At 41.0% G+C, this 9,948-nt stretch overlaps 1 pseudogene; it reads left to right on the top strand.

Annotated features, from left to right (window-relative positions):
* Positions 1-8,057: 8,057 nt before the first annotated feature.
* Positions 8,058-8,553, top strand: LOC117724242 (histone deacetylase complex subunit SAP18 pseudogene; annotated as a pseudogene).
* Positions 8,554-9,948: the final 1,395 nt, after the last annotated feature.

Genomic DNA, 9,948 nt, shown 5'->3' with positions numbered 1-9,948 from the left:
AGAGGAAAAGCTTAGGTCCATGTTGAAAACACTCATCCACTTATATTGAAATAAAGGTGGCATTGCCCCCTTTCCTGGTTGAAGGGACGGAGAACAGGGAGAGAAGAGGAACAAACAGCCTGAGCAACAAAGAATGAAGCCTGTTCTAGGGACTGTTGACCAGCATAAGACCGAACTCCTCCATGTGGGTTCTTTTATGAAAAGGTCTTTGAGGCTTACAGCGACACAAAGGTTCATGTTAAAAAAAAAAAAAAAATTAACATTTTCTGAAAAGAAAATTTCACTGTTTAATTCATCACTCATTCTCTCTGGGCATATGCCTCTCCTACCTACATTGTGTCTTTGGTCATAACTGGCTGTTACAAGGCATGGGGAGGAACCTTGTTGGCTAGGGATGGAGGTAAGAAGAGTGAGCAGAGGGCATGTCTGGAAAAACATGTTAGTGAAAAACCTGGAATAAATAGTTAACATACTGCCAACCCTACCCCAAAGATTCCATCATTATCTGTCTGCATAGTAGGGTAGTCCAAAGAACACTTTCATGTTCACGATCAAGTTTTAGTTGGGCTCGTTAATGGAGCATGTTCCTCTATCCTAACTGGGCCTCATTTATAAAATGTGAGTGTTGGAAGTCCTGAGATGGCTCATTGGTTAAGACCATTGGCTGCTCTTCCCAGAGGACCTAAGTTCGATTCTCAACACAATCATCTGTAACTCTAGTTCCAGGGGATCCAACACCCTCTTCTATCTAGTCTAGGAAGATAATGTGTGTGATGCACAGACAGATACATAAGCAAGACATTCTTACAATAAGATAAAAATAAATCTCAAAAGAAACTTACAGTGAGAGTGTTAATACAATAGACAACGCTAACCTAAAATACTCCTCTCTCTCTCTCTCTCATCTATGGAATTCATACCTCAGAAACTCTCCAGTTTTGAATACAGAAGGCCTAATGACCATCTATGAGGGTTGTTTACCTTGAATGTACAATTTTGAAAGAAGGCAGTACAGAAATATAACGTGAGAGAGGCGATCAAACATTTTGGTAATGGCAATTTGTCGTTTCAACCTGGTACTTTGGGTTTCTCCCTCTCATGAATATTTCGCTGAGTCCAGCTACCCCTTTCTCCCAGAAACCTCTCATATAGTAGTCTGAGATTTACAGGCAGGACTCAGTTTGCAGATATAATGGTAACATAGGCAGGGGCTCCCACTCCTGAAGTGGAAAAACTGAGCCAGATGATTGAAGGGAGTTGGTTGGGAAAGATGAATATTTGTCCTGTGGGGAATGCTCTCTTTTCTACTGCATCTTCTGGGGGAAAATTTGATTCTCTTTGGAGACCCTTTTGAGAGGGCATTTTGGCTTGCTTAGGTGTCTGTAGGAGACACTCCTCAATGGAGTCTCTGCAGAGGTCAAAGCAGAACATCAATGCAATGCTGCCTTTTTGCCCTGGCAAAGGAATTCTTAAAGGCATGCACGCACACCCTTCTCTGTGCCTTAAAAAGCAACCAGTGGACAGCAATAGCCAGTCCTCGCCAAGCATAATGAAGCCCCTCATCTCCAAACAAAGGTTAGTTACTGTCAAGTGAAGCCAGCTACCCCTGAGCCATTCTCTTCACGGTGGGTGGGTGGGTGGTTAAAGAAGAAAGGGAAGAAGGGGTCCAGGAACAAGATGAGACAGACCTTTGTGCTCAAAGGGAGTCGGGATGCTTTGAACCACCTTCCTTTACCAACCAGTTCAGACTTGCTCCAAGTTGCAATGACTGGCGTTTCTCACCTCAGGTAAGACTACTCCAAGAATGGAATTTTTTTTTTTTTTTTTTTCATGGCAGTCGTGTTACAGATGCTCGGGAGATGTCTGATGAATTGACTTTATTCATTCTTTAACTCAACTGGCAAGATTCAATGGTTCACATCGAAAGCATGAATGGCCATTTTGTTGCCTGAATGACTCTCCTTGAATGCCTCCTGATGTTAATGTATCTAGCCCAGGGTAAAACTTACGATATGAATTATTCACCGCTCTGCAGAATGAATGGGGTCATGCTTGCCCACAGAATGTTAGCCGGAGTTATCGGACATGGAGGGGGCACAGCGGATGTATACATGTATACAAAGGACAATGAATGGTTTGGAATGTGCTTCCAGGGCTCAGCCCTATTTGCAGTTAAGAGCTTTCTAGTGAGCACAGCACCTTTTTGTGTCTTGTACCATGCATCATGATAGCTCCAGTGAGGAACTTTCCATCTCCATGAAAAAAATCATCTAAGGAGCACTATAGGGAGTGAGCACTCTTGTCTTTGACTAAGCTTGGCTTTCTGGAAGATAGCAACCAGTAGGAGATGGACATGCGCTCTAAAGGGATTTAAAAGGAAGAGATCCATCCTTTTTATTATGAAAATTTAAAGACCTTAGTAAGTTTTCTGTTTGCCGCTGTGAAATGGAGTATTTATTTTCGCTAAAATAAAAACAATGAATGTTGTAAAAATGAGGCATTTATGAGGTTTTTATTTAAAGATGAGGTGAATCCAGAACCTTCTGGCTTAAGAACATTTGGGGTGAGTTACCGTCTCCCTGGCTAGCATGCCCAGACTTCCTCCTGAAATCCCCACGGCTTAATAAGAATGATTTACAACCCAGAGAAGCAGTTAATGCGACTTAGTGGGAGCTGATAAATGAACCACCGAGCTTACTTATACAAATAAGTGGGGCATTAATCTTGACATTGAGTTTCCCCATTGGGTTCTCTTTATAACCATTTGTAAAACTGGGAGTGACAAGAAGAAATGATTGGCAAATCTTAATAGTTGGAAAAAGTTTTCTAAAGGCCTTTAAACTTTAGAAACCAGACAAATCATCCTTGAGACTGGCTTATGGAACAAACCGGCTACCATATTTTCCATGTTTATAATTTAAGGAGGAGTGGTCCAATGTAAGTTAGCTACGTATGCTTAAAAACCACCCTTTTGGACCATTTTAATGACCAACTCTCATGTTATTGACCACTACAGAGGTATATTTGATTCACTAACATCAGATAACAATAATATAACCTCAATTTCATCACCTTCCCAAAGCTAAGCTACTCAGCAGTATTCCAAAAGGGATTCCCAAGACACAGAAAAGCCCTGAATCAGGATCATAAGCAGATTAGCTCAACTCTCCTGTGCCTTAGGCCAGCTCAAGCCATCCGCAGCACTTCCTAGGATACCTAGGCCATGATGGAATAAATTTATGTAACTTGGCCAGGTACCCATTAATAAGAAATTTCAGATGTGGGTTACTTTTATCAACTTGACACAATCTAGAGTAACCTGGAAGAGAAGTCTCAAAGAGGAAGAAAGAATTGTCTATATGAAGTTGGCTGGTGGGTGTGTCTCTGAGAAATTGTCTTAATTGCCTAAAGAGGTGTGAGAAGACACATCTCAAGTGTGGGCAGCATCTTCTGGTATAGTAGTCCCAGATAAAATAACATGGAAGAAAGAAAGCTTTTTGTTTGGTTGGCTTCCATTCTTGATGGCAAGTTCATCTGCCCCATCGCAGTGCTTACTGCTCGTTCCTTTGCTAAATACAACCAACCTCTTCAGGCTTCCGATGTGGACTGAAAATAAACACTTCTCCAAGAAAACCCTGGGCCTTTAGCATCAGTTTGAGATGCTGTGGTAGATGTACATGGACTGAGCAGCTGCCAGATTAGTTCATTGTCTATTACTGTGACAAAACACTGTGACCAAGACAACTTACAAAAGAAAGTGCTTAATTGGGATGATAGTTTCAGAGGGCTGGAGTCCAGGAGAGTGTAGCAAAACCATTGTCACATGTACAGCTGAGAGTTCACATCCTGATTGGGAAGTGGGAGGTAGAGAGAGCCAGCTGGGATAGTAAGGGCTTTGAAACATCATAGCCTACCTCCAATGACATACGTTCCCAACTGGTAAGGCCATGCTTACCAGCCTACCCCAAAGATTGTGTGTGTGTGTGTGTGTGTGTGTGTGTGTGTGTGTGTGTGTGAGAGAGAGAGAGAGAGAGAGAGAGAGAGAGAGAGAGACATTTTCAAACTACTACCATACCCTGGGTCCCATCAGATTGCAGCTTTATTATAATGCAAGATGCATTTAGTCTAACTTTCAAAGACCCTATAGTCTTAACAGTCTCAACAGTGTATACAGGTAAAGACAAGCACCTTGGTGATCTTACTTCACATAAGTCATTTTCCGATATTGACTCTGTCCTTAATTTACAAGACCCAGGCCAGCTTTGTTTGTTGTTGTTTTGGTATATATATGTGTGTGTGTGTGTGTGTGTGTGTGTGTACATACATATATTAAATATATATTTATTAAATATATATTATATATAAATATATTATATTAAATATATATATTTCTAAAAATAGCTTCTAGGGTTTTATAGCCTGGCATATGATGAAACTAAGTAAAGGTGTTAAACAGATTAGCTAATTTGAAGAACCATAGGGAAAAAAATCCTTTTTGATTTGTGTGCCACCAAGAAGCTAATAACCTAGCTGCTCTTGCCTACAACAAAGAACCCTTCCTCCATGCTGATTATTTCAGTTTCGTGAGAGAAAGCTGGAGATGAAAATCTTGCCCATTTTCTCTGACATTCATCCCTTTAGAGTCACAGCACTGTAGCCCGCCTCGGCTGAGAGAGCGACGGTAACGGTGCGTGCTGAGTGTGTTTCATCACTGGGAGGCAAGCGATTGAGCTGCTTTCAACAATGCTCCTTTGAAGTAGGACCTGGGAAAACTGAGCTTTTACTCATTTTCTCATTGGTGGCCTATGTATTTTTAAAAGTTATAGGCACGTGAAATAAAGTGGATTCTGGTTATCAGAACTTCAGTTCATTGGTGACTGTTGAAGGATATTACATGAGTCCAGGATGTCTGAGGCTTGCCTGCTTTAACTGTTCATTGATGACATGCAGTCCGGTAAAAATGCCATTTTCTTAACCTACTCTTACCAAAGCAATGGGAGGGATTTTGGTTTTGGGGGGAGTTGTTTTACTGTTGTTTGGGTTTTGCTTTTGAGACGGGCTAACCTTGAACTCACTATGTAACCTGAGAGTGAGTGGTTCTTCTGCCTCCACCTCCCCAGCAACGGGATTACAGGATTACATCATGCCAGGCTTATGTAGCGCTGGGAGCCAGAGCTAGGAACCCACTCTACCACCTGAGCTCAAACACTGTGCTTTCTGCATTTGGCAATTGTTCTTAGCGGTGTTGAGGAAACAATATCATTTCTTTAGCAAATCAGTATGTTTATTCATCCTCATCAAGTTCATTTTCTTCTGCTTGTATAGGATATTTTAGAAGTTGCGGGAATATGTGCTGACTAGATTGGCCAGGGTCTATATTGGCCCCGTCTAGATGAAGATTACTATTTAATTGATTCTGGCTGGCCTATTCTTGCTTGGTTAGTTGTAACGGTTCTTCTACAGGTCTATAAATAAGCTCTCTCTCTCTCTCTCTCTCTTTCTCTCTCTCTCTCTCTCTCTCTCTCTCTCTCTCTCTCTCTCTCTCTCTCTCTCTCTCTCTCTCTTTCTCTCCCTCTCTCTCCCCTCTTCTCATATGATTTTTTTTTTCAGTTCCACTGAAGTACATTTATAGGCACCTGTTAGAGATGAGCCCTGCTTGGGGAAGAATGAGATGCCATATTGTTTAAATCAAGAGTCTTCTTATTGTTTATACATTTATTTATTTATTTATTTATTTATTTATTTATTGGGTGGGACACACATGTGGTGGTCAGAGGCCAACTTATAGAAATGGTTTCTCTTTTTCTATCACATGAGTCCCAGGAATTGAACTCGGGTCACCAGACTTGGTGACAAGTGCCTCTACCATTCAAGCCACATCTGATAGCTGAAATGGAGAGTCATTCTATATATCTTTTCTGTTAGCTGTACACACACACATACACACACACACACACACACACACACACACACACACAGAATCCATTTCTTTTAAAAATGTTTGAGGTTTTTGTTGGATCTACATACCCCCCAAACTCACCTTGAGCCTATCTACCTAAGCAGAAGATTTCCAATCTACAGGGACCATATCACCTTCACTTCAGGTTCTAAAAGTCTCTTTTGATGAATTTCTGAGATCCATTTAAAAAATATCTTTGGTAGTATTTTTTCCTTTCAACTCTTGAGTGAAGTCTTCCAAAAATTCACCCAAGGCATAAGTTTATTAGCTTTTAATTATAGGTATCAGAAATTTTTTTCAAGATATTCAGGATAAAAGCAATATTCCAGCAAGTTCTAAGGCATACAAAGAGTTTTGATCTTACTTTCTTTTGTCCTCTAATAAAAATTTGTCTTTCTTCTCATATTTTAAGAGCGCTTTCTGACTAGGAACTTTCTGTAAGAGTTATTCACAGGTCAACTGTGGTGATTGGTTTTAAATATCAAATTCCCACAATCTACAATTGCCTGGAAAGACGTTTTACATGAAGAATTATTTAGATCAGGTTGGCTGTAAGGATTTCTGGGAGGTGGGGATTTTTTTGTTCAGTCATGTAGGAAGACCCAGTCCACTGTGGGTGACACTATTCCCTAGTCAGGGGGTCCTGAACTATACATGGCAGGAGAAGGCTAGATGAAACAAAACCAGTCATCATGGATGCATCCATTTCTCACAGTTGTGACTGTGGATATAAGGTGACCCCTTCAAACATTTGCCTTGATCTCCCTGTCACCTGGGACAGTAACCTGGAAATACAAGACACGTAAAGCCCTTCCTTCCTTGTTGCTTTGGTTCAGAGTATTTTATCACAGTAACAGAAATGAAAGTAAAAGATTAACTGTGTGGTATCTCAGAGAATAACTTTATTTTTGTTGTTGTTGTTGTTGTATGTAGATGATGATGGTAAATGAAATACCAATGGGGTGATTATACGGCAAAGCAAATTCCTAAGGATAAATTTGATTTATAGGCCAGGCCTGATTAAAGATAATGATGGTAGACTTCAGGTAAGTAATATGCAATGCCACAAACCAATCCATCTACTGCAGTTCTGGGTCTCCATATCCAGGTCTTTTAAGACCTCCAGCCCCTTCACCCAAATAAACCATTTATTTTTATATCTTTGTGTTTTGTTGTGTATGTATGTGCACTCTGTCGCTTTGTTGTAATTGAGAGCAACTAACTGTGAAAACCAAGTCAATTTAACATCAGATATAAAATGAATCTTCTACCACAGGCCAAAAGACTCACTACAGAACATGAAAACTTCATTATTATTTTTTTAAATCTTTAAAATAAATTGGTTGTGATTTGTGTAGATTAAATTATAGCTGAAGACTTAGCATGGAATTGAGATCACTGTGAATAAGATAACTTTCTATGACTAAAGGCTTTTTTCCCCTCAGAGCTGTTGAGCCGGAGGCAGGGGTGGGGCGGGGGGAGGAACATATAAAGGCCTACATATTTGGCAACTCTCTGGTGATATTTACATTTTTGCTATTTCATTTTAAAATTAAAATATTCAGAAATGTCTTTTATCTGCCTTTTTTTCACGATTTACATTTATTCCCTACGAAACAAAGGCCTCAACACGGGGGGTGGGGCGGGGGACTTGATTGCCAGCAGGATTAATTAATAAATCTCTTATGTCAGTGGGGGCTTATTAACAGCATTTGTGACATTTTCAAATCAGTCCTCTTACGTCTTCCAGTGGTGCCCTCATTGTGGTCAAGCACCATCCCAGGGGCAGCAAAACAAAGGGTGGGAGGGAACCACCGTACTTAAGACTGACTTCGGTAAAGCAAATTCAAAAGGGAAGTGGTTATAAACTGTGTTTTCTGTTGTTTGTTATACTGAATGCAGAATGCAAATGCGCCTTCTTTAAGGGTGTTGGCTCTCCTTCAAAAATGTGAGCTATTCTGTCAGAAGCCAAAGGCCCCTTCCTTTAACCTCTGGGTCCAGTTAATTTAGATTCGCTCTCTCTGTAACTAAACTAAACTAGTTTTACAACACGGGGCATTTCTAATGTCAAAAATAAGTAGTCTAGGATGAATAGCTCATGCTCGCTGCAGGGGTCAGAGGTAAGGGCGAACATCTCCCTAATGAAGGAGGAAGATGGCTGTGGAATCGCGCGTGGCTGTGGAATCGCGCGTTACCCAGGAGGAAATTAAGAAGGAGCCAGAGAAGCCTCGAGAAGATCTACTTGCTCCTGCTGCGGCTCTCCGCCACCATCGAGTGGACAAATTCTCCCTCGGGAACACCTGGAGCGAGCTGCAGATCTATACCGAGTGCAACTTTGAGAATAGTGATAAGTTTAGTAAAGCCCAGAAGCCAGAAGGAAAGGCACACAACTTCAAATTTTCAATTGCTTTTACGGATCTTAAAAGACCTGGATATCGAGTTAAGAAGATTGACAGCACCATGTCTGGTACAGGAAGGGCACCCATGATTCCGTGACCCAGCAGTCACAGAAGTTCCAAAGAGGGGACCATCAGGACATAGCCTTAGCTCCTCCAAACCGGGAGCTGCCTTCGCCAGGGCCAGTGAGATCGTAGTGAATTCTATTGACTTTCCTGAAGTTATTTTTTCATCCAGATTGTAAAATAAACTTAGTTAATCTTTTCCTTCCCCAAACTTTGCCATTGAGCCTTTACAATGTCAGCGAATTGTAACACATTTATTTAGGAATTAGGGTTGGGTGTACTTTGGCATATTAAAGTTTTAAAAAAAAATTAGTCTATATACAGCAAGCTCAGTAGCATTAAAAATATAAGGCGAACCTGAATGTGAGTTATTTAAAGTTGCATCCACTTTAAATAATATGTAATCAATGCTAAATTAGGCAAAAATCATTATATATATGTTGGTGTATATTTGGTCTCAAAAGTAAGTTCTGGTATTAGTTTCTGGGTCACTTGAACTGAGCCCCAACTTTCCCATTTTTATGGTTTTTCCACCTATCCCTAGTAATTCAGGAAGATGCATAAGACCCTCCGGTGCAAGCTGGTCAGATGGCTTGACAGATAAGGGTGTTTGCTACCTGCAGACCTGAGTTCAATTTCTGGAATCCACTTAGTTGGGAGGCAAGAACTGACTGACAGTTTGTCTAAAACACATGCTCAACACCCAGGGAGGATAATAGAAATTATCTATTAATTGGAAAGACACAACCAAATCTCTCTTTATTCAGTCTCAGACCAATAGTTGCAGTTGTGACGTCATTGCGGGCTCCCTGCTGGCTCTACACTATCACTGAGACTTATTTTCCAATCCTGAGAGATTTACCTAGATCACGGTCTTTCTCTTCCCATCAACGTGCCTTTATGATTTTAGTGTGGTTTTGCCAAGAGTATTGCGGCATACTTGGAGATGCAGTGTGGACTAAACACTGCACGTAGAGACAAAAGCCTCACGTTCCAAGTGAGCACGGACTTCAGTTCAGTTAGTCAGTGGTTATCGTGCGGCGTCCTCCCCGTGTACCTCTGTACCTCCGAAGCAGAGGCTTTAGACCACACCAAAACACACAGAAGTATCTCTGCCTGTTCCTTGGGTTCAGAGGGTTGGGAGCTGCTGTTTAATTGTAAGGATAAGTATGTAGCTGGTCATTTTTGGACATCTTTACAAAGAACACCATTTACCTTCTGTTGATGTGCTACCTGCCCAAAGATCTCTCGCCAATCCTATTCAATGGCTTTGGGTTGTATGAAAATGGTCAATCTCTAATGGTTTCTAGTTTTTTTGTGTGTGTGTCTCTTTCTTTCTTTTTTTTTTTTGGGGGGGGGAAGGGTTGGGGGTAGCTTCCAACTAAATCCAATATTTTTTTTCCAAAGTAAAGTTTGTGACCCAGTGCCCAGACTCTTAATCAAGTAAGAGAAAGCAGATGTAACTGTCTTGTTTGAAAGGGAGATACAGGCTGCCATGTTCATCTACAGAGGTCCCAGGGGACACCC

Source organism: Arvicanthis niloticus, chromosome 20 (genome assembly GCF_011762505.2).
Source record: "Arvicanthis niloticus isolate mArvNil1 chromosome 20, mArvNil1.pat.X, whole genome shotgun sequence".
NCBI classification, from domain to species: domain Eukaryota; kingdom Metazoa; phylum Chordata; class Mammalia; order Rodentia; family Muridae; genus Arvicanthis; species Arvicanthis niloticus.
This window is presented reverse-complemented; position numbering and strand designations above follow the sequence as displayed.